At 43.5% G+C, this 19,155-nt stretch overlaps 1 protein-coding gene and 1 non-coding gene across 3 annotated transcripts in view; one reads left to right on the forward strand and one right to left on the reverse strand.

The window, feature by feature from the left end:
- PPEF1 (protein phosphatase with EF-hand domain 1) overlaps positions 1-12,895 on the reverse strand; it is a 59,947-nt gene extending 47,052 nt beyond the window's left edge. The window contains exon 1 of one of the 2 annotated variants that reach the window (XM_032763411.2): positions 12,697-12,895. The gene's annotated coding sequence lies outside the window, so the exon portion shown is untranslated. Of the gene's footprint in view, positions 1-2,310; positions 2,618-12,696 lie in introns of those variants that run through there. The other variant, XM_032763407.2, reaches the window with a different exon arrangement.
- Positions 12,896-13,217: 322 nt separating this feature from the next.
- On the forward strand, positions 13,218-13,290 carry TRNAV-UAC (transfer RNA valine (anticodon UAC)). The gene has a single exon. It is a non-coding gene; the product is annotated as a tRNA-Val (tRNA).
- Positions 13,291-19,155: the final 5,865 nt, after the last annotated feature.

The raw sequence follows: 19,155 nt of genomic DNA on the forward strand, positions 1-19,155 counted from the left end.
TCAGTGCTTGTGGAAGACTACTTCAGTTAAAGTTTTTTCCATGGAATTATGTACACATAAATGAGAGGCTTGATCTTGATAGGATAACATTTATAACATCTGGAAACCTTTCCTGAAATCTGTTCTAAGAGAGGCTAAATAAGACAATGGAGATTAAGGATGTTATCTGTCTAGGTACTTACAGTATATGGCCCTCATAACTGTTGTACCTTAACCCCTGAAAAATACCTGTTTATCAAGGAAATTATACCACGTCCAACACTGTGGTATTTGACCACTTCCGTGCAGTACAACAGCTTTTGTTGAGACCCTTGTAGAATGATATTATTTATGGACATATTGTTCATTATCAAACTATACTTACTAAGTAATATTTCCCAGAGCCTGGTGGGACAGACGTGATGAAATTAGGAGCATTTTATTATATTTTTCTTTAGAATTGGAATAAAATGAAATCCTAGTGGTTCACTGAAAGAAAACTATCACTATCATCATTTGTGTTGCACAGCGTTAATTTACTCAGTTTTTTCTGTGTAACTATGATTAAGCCTTCTGGCTCTGAAACGTTACCTTTTTTATTGTTTTGTATAGCGTTTGCATCCACTATACTAGTCAGTGGCTAAGATTCGTCTAGTGGTATGCAGTTCCAAAACCTGGGATTAGACCAACTATGAACTTCAGGAGCATCTGAATCCAAACTTGAGGCTCCAGGATCTATCTCTTGCACATTTTATGCATGTAACCCACGTGTTATGAACAAGTAATTTTAAAAAGCATTTAACGTTTTTCAAACAGGACTTTTAAAAATAGTTAAGAATATGGGATATTCATAACAGAAACCTCTCATGTGTCCACTATACATGCTATTGCCCTTGGAGAAACCGAAACATATTGCCATAGTTTAAGAGAAGAATGCTGTAATTAGGGCCCTACCCGATTCATCGTCCATTTTGATCAATTTCACAGTCATAGGATTTTCAAAATTGTAAATTTCATGATTGCAGCTATTTAAACCTGAAATTTCATAGTGTTGTAACTGTAGGGGTCCTGACCCAAAAAGGATTTTTTGGGGGCGGGGGGTCACAAGGTTATTGTAGGGGGGGTTGCGGTACTGCTACTCTTATTTCTGTGTTGCTGCTGGAGGCAGCGCTGCCTGCAGAGCTGGGCCCTCAATCAGCTGCCGCCACTCTTTGGACACCCAGCTCTGAAGGCAGCAGCGCAAGAGTAAGGGTGGTATGGTACTGCCATCCTTCTGCGCTGCTGCTGGTAGAGTGCTGCCTTCAGAGCTGGGTGCCCGGCCAACAGCTACTGCTCTCTGACTGCCCAGCTCTGAAGGCAGCACAGAAGTAAGGGTGGCAATACCACCCCATGAAACTCCCTTTTGGGTCAGGGCAGCCAATTTGAGAAACGTATACAGAGGGAGACCAGATTTCCCTGTCCGTGGCACGTTTTTCATGGTCTTGAATTTGGTAGGGCCCTATCTACAATCAGGATTGAAGAAAACCTGCAATAAGTCATTTATGGCTGCATGTTGTTAAACACACTCAAATTCCCTTTGGTTTAACGGAAGTTGAGGGTGCTCAGAACCTCATAAGATTACATCCTTAAAATCAACAGTGATGGACCTGAGAAAGATAACAACTTTTAAGCTAAGAAGAAGATGTAAACTTATGAAGAGCAATATGTTTTTTATCTACTGATTCTTTATCTGATAAGGCCTACTACACAAGGCATGATTAGCATCTCTAAGTGATTTGCAGTGACTATATATGTGAATGGAAGAAATCAAATACTTTCTGTTTCAATACGTTATAAATAAAATAAATATTGTATGTAACAACCAGTTAATTTCTTGAGCCTGTTTAGGGACAGGAAGCTAGGATCAATATTGAATTGACTGAACTATTTCTGTGCATTGCTATGGGTGATGCCTCTGAAAGACCACGCCACAAATCAGTAGGGAACAAATGTAGTAAGCTATCTGAAAGCCAATAAAGTCAACTCCAAATTCCTATGGATCATGGAAAGTATAGTATTTTTGTTAGCAAAAACACAAAGTGTAATATGTTCCAAAATGTCAGATCACAAAGCACTCTGTTCTCATCTACTCAGAACTTCTGGATAGCTGGTCCAATCAATGTTAAACTTTTTAAGGTGAACCATTCTGATTTTTATCACAACAGTAAGCAAAATAATCTATATTACCATACATATCCTGTCATTCGCTGCACAAAGCTCTGATGCAATTCATTTGCTTTTCTTAAAAGTGAATTAAAAGTGATTTTAACCCCTCCCCCGCAAAGAAATTACCTGTTTTCTTCTGCTGCAGCAATGCAGAGGGCTTCCACAAAAGTGTCTTTAGGAGAAAAAAAAAGCAGTCTCTTTTTGGAACTAGACGACATGACAGGGGTGCAGATCTGAAGAACAGGTACTCTGGTTCTCTTTAGGGCTCTGAGGCTCATAGACTGCAATTCTGGTGCCCTCCTTTCAACTTACACAGCTTCCTGTGAGGAAATCTTTTAAGCCCTGCTTCAAAAATGAATATAATAACCCAAAGAGCTGCTTTCCATCTTCCAGCTTATTGTGGGATCACAGGGCTGCAGACACAGAGCTAAACTGTGTGGATGCTGTTGCTGGAGCTATATGTCACTATGCTCCCTGAATCTCAAACACAGAAAGGATGTGCGGAAGTTATCTGCTGCAGATCTGAAGTCACATGATCACTTTCAAGAACAGCCATTGCACAGTGACTATGAAACAACAATTTGCGTCTGAGCAGCACTAGTATACAAAATATAACAGGGAGCTTAGGTAAGATCCCAGCTGGAGACACAGACTGCTAACTGCATTTAGGAATATAGCACTGTGTCTATCAGTCAGTGCTGGAATATTTTAGAAAACAATTCTACTTTGTTATTGTGAGACACTCAATGACTATGCTGAGGAACTTCATAGAAATGCCTATAAACTAAATACATTCAGTAAACTAAATACATGCACTGCTTAGAGAGGACCAGTGCATGGTTTCCCCAACTCAGGCAGAGGGTGGGGAGTCAGGTGCTCCATAGGGTTAGAGATTCATATGTGGGGCAAGTGGGGACATGGTAGGACACACCATCCCCAATTCTACATGAACTTACTACAAGCTGAGGCTTTATTAACAGCCTCAGGTTTATTAATTCCTAAGCTGAGCAAATCTTGACTGCAAAAATCCACCTTTAAAAAGTGTGGGAAGGTATGCTGGGAGATTCCAGAAACAGCTGCACCAAAAGAAGCCCTTTCAGCCTAGAGAATTGCAGGAGGCTAGGAAGGAGCACACTGCATTCGGTAGATCCTCAAGGTCTGCCAGGATTTCAGGAGGCCAAATCCAGAAAAGGGTGTCCAACCCTCTTCTCTGTTCTGAATAAGGAATTCAGAGGAAACTGTTCAGGTTTCTTGGCCCCCACACAGGTTTTCCTGTGTAGGCCATGATCTGACTTACATGTACATTGGTGTAAATCCAGACTGACTTCAGTGAAGTTACACTGGCATAAATTTGGAGTAATTGAAGACTGAATTAGGCTCAAAGATCTATATTCTGCTCTCCCTTGTGGTATGTTACACACGATTTGGAATATGGTCTAGAAATGCTGCTTCTGTGGGGGCTAATTCAGATCCTAAGCACCATGCAATTTGCATGCCATGATTCTTTATGAATTGAAAATTATTCTGCTTTTGTTTAACCATAGCATGGTGTCACGGATAAGGACATCAGAGCTTTACATGCTGCTAAAAGCAGGGTGTAAATTACTCAGTGAATATCATATCTCTGATGCCGGAGTGTCCTAGCACAATTTAATACAGGCTTTGGGCTAATGAGCCTAATCCACACATACCCAGACCTATTAACAAACTTTATATCTCTAGGGCAGGGGTGGGCAAACTACGGCCCAGGGGCCGCATCCAGCCCTCTAGATGTTTTAATCTGGCCCTCAAGCTCCTGCCAGGGAGCGGGGTCCAGGGCTTGCCCTGCTCTGCAAGGCTCCCAGAAGCAGCACCATGTCCTCACTTCTGCTCCTATGCATAGGGGCAGCCACGAAACTCCACATGCTGCCCCCGCCTCAAGTGCCACCCCTGCAGCTCCTATTGGCCGGGAACCACGGCCAATGGGAGCTACAGAGGTGGTGCCTGCGGACATGGCAGTGCACAGAGCTGCCTGGCTGTGCCTCCACATAGGAGCTGGAGGGGGAACATGCTACTGCTTCTGGGAGCTTCTTGAGGTAAGCACCCTCCAAAGCCTACACTGCTGACCCCCTCCTGTGCCCCAACCCCCTGCACCCCCCCTGACCCCCCTCCAAACTCCTCGGTCCCAGCCTGGAGCACCCTTCTGCACCTCCAACCCCGCATCCTCAGCCTCACCCCAGAGCCCACACACCTAGCCAGAACCCTCACTCCAACACCCAATTTATTGGCATGCCATACATTTTCCATACCCAGATGTGGCCCTCGGGACAAAAACTTTGCCCAACTCCTCTCAAAGCTCTCAGCTAGTCCCACAGGGTAAAGCAAGGTATGTACAGTACTACTTCACTCTCCTGGATAAGAAAAATGATCATCAACAGCACTTTTCCCAATACCCACAATTTGGTCATGCCACTGCTCAGGAATCTAAACTCTTATTTTTTTTAAAGGGAACCAAATGGTAGAAAAAACTTCTAAAGATTTTACAAAAAACACTATTAAAATCTTTTCAGATGAGATGCGAAACCAAGGTCCTGGCCACTTGTGGTCGTTAAAGACCTATATGACACTTTTCCCTACGAATAGCAGTGTTCAAACCCAAGATCTTAAACAAATTTCTATTTGGATAGCAACATTCTGCCTACTTAAAATTTCTCACAGGGCTGTTTTTCCCCCAAGTCTAAAAAAATAAAATAAATTCTGCCTTTCCTAACGCCATGGCTTTACTGAGCTCAATCTTGATCTCCTTCCTGACTCTCAAAACTCCCTTTGATTTCAGTAAGACTTTTGTCTGAAAAAGGAATTCACTATCAGGCCCCAAAACTCTAAATTAAACTAGGTTTATACATCAAAATGTGCCTAAATCAGTTAATTTAGTTTTTTAGCCAATCTGTAGATTCACTGAGTTTAAGGCCAGAAGGGACCACTAGATCATCTAGTCCAGGGATCGGCAACCTTTGGCACGCGGCTTGCCAGGGTAAGCCCCGTGGCAGGCTGGGCCAGTTTGTTTACCTGCCGCATCCACGGGTTCAGCCGATCACGGCTCCCACTGGCTGCGGTTCACCGTCCCAGGCCAACGGAGGCTGCTGGAAGTGGCACGAGCTGAGGGACGTACTGGCTGCTGCTTCCCGGCATCCCCATTGGCCTGGAGCAGCAAACTGCGGCCACTGGGAGCTGCGATCGGCCGAACCTGCGGACGCGGCAGGTAAACAAACCGACCCGGCCTGCCAGGGTGCTTACCCTGGCAAGCTGCATGCCAAAGGTTGCTGATCCCTGATCTAGTCTGACTTCCTATATGACATAGGCCATAGTATTTCATCTAGTTATCCCTGTATTGAGCCCAATAACTTGTGTTTCCAGAAAGGCAACCAGTCTTGATCTGAGAATGGAGAATCTACTACTTCCCTTGGTATTTTCTCCCCAGGAAGTTTCTCGTACACTGTAACAAGCCACCTCTTGAGACCAGCCCCGTCCCTATCAATTACAGTGCTCTACGCAGCCTGAGCACCTGCTCCCCATCGCGAAGGGTCTGTCCTGCGCTCAAGGCCTGCGGGGCTGAAGAGGCAGGAGCTGTGGGGGGGGCCCCTCACAGACCCAGAGCAGCCCGGGGGATTAATGGGCAGCCTGGCACCGGCAGCAGGAAGTGGAATGACTCAGTCCCAGCCTGCTCTGCTCCCCCCACACCAGCTGGGGTAGGGGGCTTTTGGGAACAGGTATCCCTCCCCCCCCCACTGGTGGCAGGAAACAGAGCAACACAGCGGGGAGCCAGAGGAGTGGAGCGGGCTGGATTGCTCTGCTTCCTGCCACCACCAGTGAGTGTGGGAGTAGGCCTGACCCCTGCTGCCAGCACTAGGCCCCCCTGCTAATCCCCTGGGCTGCATCCATCGCTGGGGGAGGGGGCTTCGGAGAAGAAGTGGAAAATGGGGGTGAGGTGGGAGCAGCAATAGGCGGGGCAGGGGAGTTGTCCCCTGCCCCAGACCCCCCTAGGAAAGCACAGGAGAGCCAACTGGGGCATGGGGCTGGCTGACGGTCCTGCCACATACCAAGCATGCAGCTGCGTAGGACACCATGAAATTTGGGGCAACTTGATGCTCCAAATTTCGTGGTGCCCGACGCAGCTGCATATTTTGCATATGCCTAAAGACAGCCCTGCTTGAGACCTATGTACAAGACCCTACAACGTAAAGTGAAATCCTAGTGGTAGAATGGATATATTTTTAAAGTGTAAAATTATTTTGTGGCAGAACACTGAAACAAATTATATCGTAAATTTATTAGTTTACATCTTAATTTTCTGAGCTGATTTTTTGTGGCTTTTCTGATGTCCTGTGCACACACGTCTGTTTTCTAAATCTGTTTTATGTTACTGTCCCTGTCATAATAAAGTTTGGGTAATAAATAAACACAGACACACACCCTGAGATGATTTTATGTCATCCTAAAAAGTTTTAATTTTTTTTTTGACAGTATACACTTTCCCTCAGAGTTACAGTATCTAATCCTTTATGTATGATCATTCTGTTCCAAAATACATGCAAATAAAAATACATTACAACCTCTTTTCACTACACTTTGGTGGTATATGTTATTTATCAAATATTTACTCTATGTGATATATTCATGCATGTGAGCAATTTCTAATATTTCAAAATAAGAAGATATAGGGCTTAGTCAAACTTTCACTGAAATCTTTAGACAGGTTTCCTTTGATTTCAATGGGAGTGGGATCGAATCCTTAATTGTTAGCTTCCATAGGATACAAACATCCATTGTGTGTTCACTTTCTATTCTATTCCTGAGGGAATTCTGTGCCAAAATATTAAAAATTCTGTGCCAAAGCATTAAAAATTATGCACACAATATTTTTAAATTATGCAAATTGTATTTATTTATTAATAAGTGTAGTTCCAGCATGGCAGTGGGGAGCACAGGCCACTGGCTGCATGAGGTGGGCGATCACTCTGAAGCACCCACCTCCCTGGATACAGGGACTTGGCAGTGAGGCTGCACCAGGACGGATGTTAGGCTGATTCCCCTAAATTGGGCACCACGCCTACGAGGGCCCTACGCCCTAAAGAAGAGCGCCTAACTTATTTTTAGTCACCCAGCGGCGGTCCAGGTCTTCGGCGGGGGGTCCTTCAGTGCCATGGAAGACCCAGAGTGAGTGAAGGACCCGGCCCTGAAGTGCCGCCGAAGAACCAGACCACCGCTGGGTATTCGGCCCTGGGCTGCACCTGACCCTGACATAGTGCAGGGTTGGGCCTTCCCCAGAAACACCCCAGGGCCCTGCTCCTCTGCATCATGTGCACCAGGTGTGGGTGGGCAGGCTCAGCCCATCAGGATCCAAGTGTGGAAGAGCTTAGTATGGGGGGATCCAGGTGTGGGGTGAGAGGTTTCTGTGTGGGGCAATCTGGGTGCAGGCAGCTCATTGGGAGATCTGGATGCACAGGAGCTCATGGTGGGGTGCTGGGTGCAAGGACAATGGGACTCTGCAGGGGATCCATGTGAACGTGGTTGGGGCTCAGCGGGGGTGGGGCTATAGGTGTGGGTATATGGGGTTCAGCGAGGGGTGTCTGGGTATGAGGGGCTCTGGGTGCAGGGGAGTGGGGTTTGATGGGTTGGGTGGTCCAGGTGCAGCTGCTTGGGGATCAGTGGGGGTGGGGCTCTGGGTGTTGGGGGCTCGTTGGAGGGGTCCAGGTGTAGGGGAGTAGGACTTGTCAGGGTGAGGGTTCGATGTGCGTGCTTGACAGGGGAGCACCAGCTGCTGCCAAGGTAATGCTGTATGCTGGGCTCCCGCTTCCCCACAAAATTCCACTATTCCCTTTTCTTCTCCATTCCCCTGATTCACACATTCCCCTCCCTGTACCCTGTTCCACTCCCTTCCTTCCCCATCGCCTCTTCTCAGTGGCAGAAGATGACAGTATGAGGAGTAATGGCCTCAAGTTGCAGCGGGGAGGTTTAGGTTGGATATTTGGAAAAACTTTTTCACTCGGAGAGTGGTGAAGCACTGGAATGTGTTACTTAGGGAGATGGTGGAATCTCCATCCTTAGAGGTTTTTAAGGTCAAGCTTGACAAAGCTCTGGCTGGGATGATTTAGTTGGTGACTGGTCCTGCTTTGAGGTTGGACTAGATGACCTCCAGAGATCCCTTCCAACCCTGATATTCTATGATCAGCTTGTCTCTGAGAAACTGGTTTACATGTCTGGTAAAACACATTTCAGACCTAATTTCAGCTTATGTTTATAACTTCACATATAATTGTGCCACGTACATTTCATCATGTTATTGACCAGTGATTTGTGCCTTTTGAAGTATCATCTGAAAACTAACATTTTGTACAAAGATTATTACAATGGTGTGTAGGATGTAGTGGTTGTCACATCTGCTTTACATGCAGAGTCCTGGGTTCATGCCCCAATGAAACCAAAACCTCTGATTTTATTTTTAATAGGCAGCAGGTTTAAAACAAACAAATGGAGGTATTTCTTCACACAATGCACAGTCAACGTAGGAAACTCTTTGCCAGAGGATGCTGTGAAGGTCAAGACTGTAACAGGGTTTAAAACCAAACCAAACCCCTATATAATTTCATGGAAGATAGGTCCATCAATAGCTATTAGCCAGGACAGGCAGGGATGGTGACCTTAGCCTCTGTTTGTCAGAAGCTGGGAATGGTGACAGGGGATGGATCACTTGATGATTACCTGTTCTGTTCATTCCCTCCGAAACACCTGGCATTGGCCACTGTTGGAAGACAGGATACTGGGCTAGATGGACCTTTGGTCTCACCCAGTATGGCTGTTTTTAAGTTCTTATGGATGTGAATACAGGGGTGCATTCAGTCACAAGGGTGTTGGGCTTTTAAATTGGAAAGAAACTGGGCCAAAACATGTAAGCCATCAGAATGTCTTCAGTAAAAAAGCAAAATATTATCTCCAAACTACAGACAGAGACCCAAAGGTACAATTTTGTAACCCTGAAACACCCACTTTACTTATAATGTCCCATAATAGGTTTCTTAGGTACTTGGTGCTTTTTGTATCTTGAAAATATGTAGCTTTTAGAGAGATTAAGAGATCTAACAATGATTTTACACAATAATTCACTTTCAAAAACAGTTACTGAGGGAGATGGTAGATACTCATTCATATCTCTAATATAAACTCCCTCTTCACTTGAAAGGTACATACTATTGTGATAATAATCTAAAGAAAAAAAATCAAAGTATTCCTCTGACTTTTCAGTGTAAACTTACACTAGAAAGATGAAATCCACCAAAGTCTGAAGATCACGTGACACTGCCAAGATAATACCAAACATAGCAATTTGCATTCAAGTTTTTAAAAATGGAAACTAAAAAAAAAAAAAAGAGAGAGACAAATTAAACTAATGTTGAGGTTCAGACACCCACACACAGACCTACCCACACACAGACATTGAGTACATGCCTCCCTGAGTATATTAAACTCAGATTTCCTCTGCCTTAAATTTGGAACCACATTTGGTAACCAAAAAACAAACCAAAAAAAATAAAAAATGGCGAGGAGATATCTTCAAAGGGTCCCATGTTAAAAGCCTCTGGGAAAATACTTATTTCAGTACTTTGATGTTTCCCCTCATAAGATACCTTGAATCTAACTTTAAGTCTAATCCTATTTAAGTACCTTTTCCTTGAATGTACGATGAGGTAGTATAATGCATTAGATAGTACACTGAACTGGGAGTCAGAGATGTGGATTCTGGTCCCACCTCACCCATTCATCTCCCATGTGACCACAGGCAAGTCACTTCAACTATCTTTGTGCCTCAGTCTCCCCTCCCAACTTTTGTCTGTCTTGTCTATTTAGATTGTAAACTGTTCAGGGTAGGGGGGGGTAAGAGAAACAATCCTTCATCCCTACTGAGGCCTCCAGGAACTAATGAATATTTTTTAAAGTGTATTTAAGGTACTGAAGGTACTTATTATGAGAGTTAATCACTAAAGCAGCGGTTCTCAAACTGTGGGTCGGGACCCCAAAGTGGGTCTTCCCCCTGTTTTAATGGGGTTGCCAGGACTGGCTTAGGCTTGATGGGGTCTGGGGCCAAGGCCCGAGCCCCATCACATAGGGCTGAAGCCCAAGCCCATATATTATGGGAAGAAGCCCCAGCACGTACAAATGTTTACAGGATCATGTTCTTACTGAGGTGTGTTAACTAGCACTAAAAAATGTTGCAAGGGTGCAAGGTTGCAAAGGGTATTTCAGAATACCTACAGACTATGTTTCACTGTACCTACCCAAACGTATGTTATACCATAAAGATCAGGAACAGTTAGTTGGGTAAGGAGAGCATCAGGAACTATAGGGAATGAGCAACTCATCAAAGTGAGCACTGAGAGCCCTCTACTGACAGAACACATATCCTCAAAGCTACACTGTAAGAAAATGGCACCTCCAAAGCTCGTCTGTCTTTCAAGTATTGTTTGTGTTCACTGAAAACACACCCACATTAAAGTAAAAGTAACGATTTAGTTAAAAAACAGATGCCTCACAGTTAAGGCAATAACTTATCCTTTAGATACCCAAGCACCAGTGTCCTGGGTATGGCAGATCTGATGTGCTAGAACAAGAGGCAAAATGGGGTGGGTTAAAGACCACAGTTTTAGGCTTCTCTTTACATTTTTTTACTTCTGTCATTTCAAGGAAAATGCTTAATATTTTTATGCAGATTTTAGAAAGCAAATGTCTCTGGTTTGTTTTCTTAATGCTCGCAAATTCAATCACTAATACATACTACATAATTATTGTTAGGATATATCATAATAACCACTACTTTGGATCCATTCTGGACTATGTCACAACTTCTTAAAGGGGCACTATACAAGAGCAACAAATTCCACCCATTTCCTTATTACTCTTTAAAAACAAAAAAACAAAAAAAAACACAAAAAAAACCCCTATCTTCTATGCCAAAGAAAATATATCACTGCTGTTTTTCTCCCAGTGAAAAAGTGGTTAAAAAAAGCTGCAATATATTATTCCATTAATATGCTCCCATAACTGATTTATAACAAATCCACACAGCCAGGCTCCCCAGAAACAGCAGAGGCATGTATGCATCTCACTATGCTCATCCTGCCCCTTAAACATTCTGTCAGCATTCTGGGTATTGAAATGAAATATATCAATTTAAGAATGTATTCTCTTCTTGTTCTCAAGAATAGAGCAACTAAGCAAAGCAGGGGACTGACACCATATATACAACTATGGCTGCAAATAAAAACAAAGTTGTCAGTCCCGATAGTGTCATTTTTAAAAAGACAAAGTTTGATTCCCCCACCCACCTACTTACTGTTACTGCCCCTTCAAAGCCTTTATAGTCCAGGGCTGAAAAAATTATTAAAACATTAAAATGTGTTAATTAAAAATGTTAAATACTTCTTAACTGCTCTTTCAGACACATCATGAAAATCTGCATTGAGGCACAAACAATATAGGCCCTCAATGCTACAAAGAGTCATACACATGCAGGTGAGAAATCTTGTTGACTTCCATTACAATTAATGTCACATGTAACTCTTTGCAGGACCCTCAGCACTCATGCACAATACTACTGTGGCTTTGTTCATACTAGAGAACTGAGCTAAATTATTCATGTTTAAATACAATACTGCTACTCCCCAGGTCAACAGCCATCTCCTTGGTTAGTGTGAATAGGGGAGTTTCATCCTGCTACTCATGCTGTCCCAATAGTGTAGGTAATTATATTATAGTTTTATAAAATGGTTGGAGGATCAAGTGCTCCCCACGTTCCCCCAAAAAAGTGTGTTCAAGAAAAGCATTTCATTGCCTGTGAAAAATATGGCTCATAGGGGTCTACCACTTTCCCTCATCAGCATGGATAAAAGGGAGTTTGGTCTTTGAACCACATTACAAAACAGCGCTAAATTTACTAAGTGCTTTGGGGATTGACTCCAGCATGATTCTCAGAAAATAACATCTACCCAGTTGTGCAGATTCCAGACCAGAACCGTGTTGAAAAACAGCTATAGCTAGAACAGCCAGCACAGTACCCAGTGTGGACATGACCCCTTTGGTTGCTAGAAATTCCATTTGAATTGCAAACGTTCTAAATACTAAATAGAGATTTATTTTTGTTCAGCTACTGGCTTGAGGCAGCCATTACACCTCTGTGGGCCTCAGTTTCCTCATCTATAAACCCAGAGATAGCCACAGCCATCTTTCTAAATGCGTTTACAGAGATCCTTGGATGAAGAGCTTTATCTAAGTGCAAGTTGTAGTAAGATTATTGTCATTTCAGACTGTATGCTCCTTGAAGCAGGAAGAGTCAGTCTCTGCACCTGGAGCACGCTATGGGTACTACATGATTACTACAAAATATCTTGCCTGATATTTTCTTTTTTCCTTGAACCTTCTAGTTCACATCCCTGGGCCAATCGCCTAAGAAACTCCAATCATCTTGAGCCACACACTCACCTTTTAGATGCTACAGGGGAGAAGAAATTAAAACCCCGTGTCTATTCCTGTTGTGCTCTACCCAGACCCAAGGTAAGTTACAGGCATGAACTGGAGAGTTTCTGTTCCACTCAGAAACTCAACCACATCCTTCTGCACATGCTCTGTGCTGGCTTCCAGAGCAGGGCGCCGCTCACTGTCTGCACCTGTGGCACGGGGGCAGGCGAGGGGTGCCACTAGTTCCATGCCTGGCCGCTTCCTTAGCTAGGAGCTGCACGGGCCGGCCAGGAGCAAGCCGCGCGCTCCCAGGTCTGCGGGGGGCGGCAGCAGCAGCCGCCGGGACAAGGGGGCGGGACACGCTCTGCACAGGCGCTGCCCCGCGCGCGTGAGGCTCCTGCGTCTGCTCCGCGGAGGCGCCACGCGCTGGGGGCCTCGAGCCGCCGGGGCCAGCAGCCGCTCGTTCTCGCGGGGTGGGCGGGGAGCGGGAGGCGTGCGGTAGCGTCATGCATAAGGAAGGCGATAGCAGTCGCTCGTCATGTGGCGGTTCCATAGTGTAGTGGTTATCACGTCTGCTTTACACGCAGAAGGTCCTGGGTTCGAGCCCCAGTGGAACCAAAGCCTGTGGTTTTGTTTTGGGTTAGGTTTCTTTCTGGGGAAGGGGATAGTTAGATTCTTCCCGTTTTTCCAGTCGGGGTTTTGTTAAGGTGAATTTATAGTCACGTTTCTAAATAAATAAACCAGATTGAGGTCTGTGACCGGTGACACTGCTGCAGCATGCACCCAAAGGGGGCAGCGTCTGCGGCTTGCATCCAGGGACGTGCAAGGCAAGCTCCTGTTCCTGCCTTGAAAAGGTAACTAAGATGACTCGCAGGTTCACCACCCTGCAGGGGTTCTCTAGCTTTGCTATCTCACCGGAGACACTGTGCCATGCAGAGAGCTTGCCAAAAAAAATCAACAGGCATGCAGGGGACTGGCCAAGATGATCTCTCGAGGTCTCTTCTAGTTTTATCATTCTATTGAATACACTTTGTGTAAATTAATAGCACTTCTTTTCCGGTTTTGTTCCAAACGGTTTGAAATTGACTCATTTTTCCTTTAAAACAATATTTGCAAGACATTTGTAATAAAAAAATTGAAACCAAATTGTTTAGTTGATCAAAAAGGGGGTTTCTGGGAAAGGAAATAGTTTGACAACATTTTTAAGAATGTTTTAGATAAAAAAAATTGGATTAAAAAGTCTCTTTTCAAAAGGCAAATTTATAATAATGAAAAAAGTAATTGCTACAATGCCAGTTATTGTTCAGAAAAAATGGCTTTTTAAAAAAAGATACTTTCAATAAACAATTCAAAAAATGTTGGCCAGCTGTAGTACTGACTCACATCTCCTCCTATTTGACTTCCTTTTGTAAATTTCCTACATACAGCGAGGGTTTATATGTCAAAGAAATATGAGGAAAGCATTTAAGGCATTTTATTTTCTGTTAGTGTAGTTTCGCACCTGGTAATATGGAGGAGAACCAGCATCATATGACCAATTAGCCCATGGCATAAGTGCTTTGTGGACAACTGCTGATCTACAGATCACAGATTATGTTCTGTGTCATAAGGAGCAATCCTAGCACTGGAAAATATACCAGTGAACCATTCTTCCCTGGAGAATATACCAGAGGGAATTATTCCAAACTGAGGAATATACTATGGGAACAAGTCTAGCATGAGAGGAAGCGAGATCTTGGGCCTGATTCTCCTCTGTCTTGTACCTTGTGTGTCATTTACACCTATGCCAAGTGTATATAAGACACAACCATTCTGATCTGGTAGCACTTTAAACCCTCTTTGCACAGGTATAAATATCTATACAAAGGATAGCACAATGGCATGGGAGTCAGGCAGTCTGGGTTCTACTCCCAGCTTTTCTACAGACATTCACTGAGTATTACTTCTGGTAGGGTTGTAAGGCCAAAAGTGCTTACGGATTCTGGGTGGCCAGCTGAAGACACATAAGCTTTGCTTTTTAATAGTGCTTAGGACCGATAGCTTCAACACAGGACCAGATTCTGATAATATCAGTCACACTAAGTACCACCTCATTTCTTGAGTGGTCCCCATTGAGGTCAACAGGAATATTTGTGGATTAAAGTGCTACTCAGTATGAATAAGGTAGGCAGACTCAACCAAAATAAACAGAAGTTACAAGTGATCAGCACCTTTGAAAAATCAGTTCCAAAGCAACTCAAATTGGGCACCCAAAGTCAGTGCCAGCTTATAAATTTTTGGGCTTTAACCTCTGTACATTTTAGTTTCCCTATCTGTAAACTGGGGTAATAATACTTTCAGTAATGTAGTCAAGGCTGAACTCAGGCAAACTGAGGTTACCCACTTCTCAGTTGGGGACTATGGAATTTATCTTCTCATTTGGGGAATCTGAAGTTGACTTTAGGTTAGTTTACCCTTTTCTTTTTTTTTTAAACACCACTGAACACTTCCCTCAAGGGGGTGTCATAAAACTAAATTCGTTTACATTTGTAAGGTGCGAAGATACTGTGATGGTGAGCACTCTATGTGGATAAATAAACATAGGAGAACAGATCAGAGAGTGCAATCTTCAACTGTTCCTTCCTCCTGGAGTGGAATGGCTGGAGTAGCTCAGTCTAATCCTCGTTTTACGGTGTAAATCTGGAGTGGATTCAATGGAATTTGCAGCGTGAGTGTAAATCAGGCCCGATGTGTCCTAAGAGGTCTTTTCCGTCTCTGGTTTCTATGTACCATCCTCTTTTGTCCTTATCTGAGCAAAACTTAATGGACTGCAGTGAGAGTTTTGCTCACTAAAGAACCACAAAACGTGTCTCCTATGATTCAGACCTCTACAAAGTTAACGTATACTGGTGAGTACAGAACTGACGAGAGATTCCCAGTTTCACGGAGTATATTTTGATTCCATAACCCAGGAGACAATAGTGAATAGAAACACTGATGCATGCAGCATGGGGAGTGTGCAGCATTATCAGGCAGCGAGGGAAAGAGACAGAGGGAGTAGCATCTGAAGAGGGATGAGTGTTTACAAGTACTGATAGCTGCTGTGATAATAACAGTTCTGCTGCTGCTTCCGCCACCCACGCACAGACTTCTGCTGCTGAATGCAAATAGCCTCATTGTGACGCATGGCAGGCAACACTGAGGTCAGCACAGTAGGTAATTGGTGATATCATCACTGATGTGAAGAAGGCTTCATCCCACCTGCATTATCTAACATAGGTCTCTGCGAGAGAACTGCAGGGCAGTGTTCATGCTCCTGTGCTTGTGTCACTTCAGCTAAGTGTCAGCATATTTTATCCAAGACATAAAGCTAGTTTGTACAGCTTTAAACACCTTTGATTTTATATCCATGTCAATTCACTTGTTCTCAAATATTTCATTGTTTGAATGCTTGGGAAAAATGCAATTCCCGTTGTATGTTGTGTCCATTTTTCTTTGTGTGTATGTAATTGTTTTTACCCTTGATTTTACCTGCGTACAACAAAATCAATACAATATTAAATAAGAGAAACGGAGCGGCCCATGGAGTGAGCAGAGCCGAGCAGTTTGCGGGGACAGATGGAGGAGCTGAGTGGAGTGGCTGGTAGAGCGGAGCAGTTTGTGGAGAAGGCGGAAGCAGAATCCCATGGAGAAGCAGGGCAGTTGGCCCCGGGACTACGTAAGGTGCCCCTTTCTACCCAGGCTGGGGGGGGACCTCTGCAGATAGACTCTCGAACTCTGGGGCTGCACTGACCCAGGACAGAGACTTTTGAATTGTGGGACTTTTGGGACTGTGGGTGATTTGGGGGTTGCTGGACTCAAGAGCCCAGGGAAAAAGACACCGCCCAATTTCCTGGGGTGGGTCGTTTCTCACTTTTTAGTCTCTGAACTCATTGAGTGTTTTCCCCAATTTAATGCTTGTTTGTTTATCATCATGTAAATTAACTTTTCTGCTAAACACCGAGACTCTGTGTTGTGAGAGGGGAAGTAATTGCCTCTTCAAGGGCCAGGGTGTGTGTAAGATTTTCCAAGGTCATGGGTGGGGGCTAGAGGTGGTTTTGCATTGTGTTTTGTCATAAAACGATGGTAAGGGTTTAATGTTATTTTAACTGTAAAGGTTATAGAAGCTCAGTGAACCTGGCTGACACCTGACCAGAGGACCAATGGGGGGACAAGATACTTTCAAATCTTGGTGGAGGGAAGTCTTTGTTTGTGCTGTTTGTTTTGTTCGTTGTTCACTCTTGGGGCTAAGAGGGACCGGACATACACCCAGGTTTTCTCCAATCCTTCTGAATCAGTCTCTCATGTTTCAAAATAGTATGTAATAGCCAGGAAAGGCGGATTAGTCTTATGTTTGTTTTCTTAACTTGTAAATGTGTCTTTTGCTGGAAAGATTTTTACCTCTGTTTGCTGTAACTTTGATTCTCAGGCTAAGGAGTGGGGGGAGGTCCCTCTAGGCTATATGAATCTGAATACCCTGTAAAGTATTTTCCATCCTGATTTTACAGAGATAATTTTTACCTTTTCTTTCTTTAATTAAAAGCTTTTTTTTTTAAGAACCTGATTGATTTTTTTCCTTGTTTTAAGATCCAAGGGGATTGGGTCTGAACTCACCAGGGATTGGTGGGGGGGGAGAGGGGGAAGGGTAATTCCTCTTTGTTTTAAGATCCAAGAAGTTTGGATCTGTGTAGCCTCTCAGGGTAACCAGGGAGGGGAAAGTCTGGGGGGAAAAAAGGGGGGGGAAGGCTAATTTCTCCTTGTGTTCAGATCCAAGGGGTTTGGGTCTTGGGTTCCCCAGAGAAGGTTTTGGGGGAACAGGAAGTGTGCCAAACACTATATTTTGGCTGGTGGCAGCGCTATCAGATCTAAGCTAGGAATTAAGCTTAAAAGTGATCATGCAGGTCCCCACTTTTTGGACACTAAAGTTCAAAGTGGGGAAAAAAAGCTTGACAGTGTTATTGAAACGGAACCCCTGGATACTGAACCTGGCCCTTGTTGCTGCCAACTCAGAGGGGCAGAAGGGTTACATCTGTACAAGTTGATGGAGTTACACCCAGGATGAATTTGCCCCATTATGGTTACATTTAGGCACGGTTACCACAGAAGCTGCACAGTTCTAGTGATGTGAAGTGGAAAAAGAAAGATTATTTGGGGTTGGCAAGAGTGTCCAGGATATTTGACTTTTTAAGTTATATTTATGTGACTTTTTTTCACTCCAGCCACTCAATGACTTTTTCTTTAAAATGCTGTGCTAAATCAACATCCCTGGTTACGTAACATTTTCTTAATCAATAAGAAGCAAAGGGCAGAAAGCAGCAGTGGCTTAATCTAGCAGCAACACATTTGACCTATGCAGTGATTTATCTGATGGCTACCTGTAAAATCTTAGATCTCCTGAATCTCTTTTTCAGTAGAAACACCAATACTATCCTTCCACTAAAGTCCCCGACAATCATACCTAGTTAATAGGGCTTTAGGCTCTGAGCCAAAGTGACAGTCTTTCCACTGACTTCAATAGACTTTAGAGAAGGCTCTCACTGTCTTCAGTTTAAAACTGTTATTACAATGGTCTGCAATTTAAATTCTCTGATAGTGACTTTTAATGGAAGGATACTATGAGGTAGAACTTTTAGCAAAGGAAGGCTTCTTGTGGTGGTTTATTTTTTGGTTCAAGATTTTACAAGTAGTCAGCAGATAAATAGCTGCATAGATCAAATGTGCTGCTTCTCCTAGATTAAATCATTGCTGCTTTCAATCCTTTGCTCTTTGTGGGCTGAGAAAACATTATAACCAGCGCTGTTTTCTAAGCATGACAGTTTTTAGAAAAACAAATATCACCAAGTGGTTATGGTGGGAAAAAATGAAGGGGGAAATATAATATGTACATACTATACACGTCGTACCTTTTAAATATTGTTCCTCTTGATATCTTCTCTAGGATGGAGCTTTGATGACTGCAGTAGTGTGTGTCTGGCTTGACTGTATTTGGTAAAACCATGAGAGCTAAGGAGGGTAAGGTGCTTAATGAGGCATTACTTAAATTAATCTCACTCCTCAGAAAGCTGTGCAGAGCGCTGGGTACCCATTCTGCAAAGACAAAAGAAGAGATGCAGTTCAAGATGGAGAACATCCTGCTATCTCTTCTTTTCTGCTACAAAGGTATGCACTGTACCTACTTGTAGGCACTTTTGGCTGTTTTTGTTTATATTTCTTGTTTCACTCACTCCTCTTTATTCTGCCTCTGGCTGTGGGATAGAGAGTGAGCTCTTCTGAAATGTTATTGGAGGCACAATAATTTGTGTAAAGGAAAAATTCTAGAGCAGACATAATTTATGTACACTTGCATTTGAGAGAGAGTGTGCAAGAGAAATGATTTCTCATAGTTCTCTGAATACCAAATAATTGCCCTTTTAAAAAATTGACATATAATTTGCCAAAATATAAATTTGGACAGGAGACTGTAAT

The sequence above is a fragment of the Chelonoidis abingdonii genome, chromosome 1 (genome assembly GCF_003597395.2).
Source record: "Chelonoidis abingdonii isolate Lonesome George chromosome 1, CheloAbing_2.0, whole genome shotgun sequence".
NCBI classification, from domain to species: domain Eukaryota; kingdom Metazoa; phylum Chordata; order Testudines; family Testudinidae; genus Chelonoidis; species Chelonoidis abingdonii.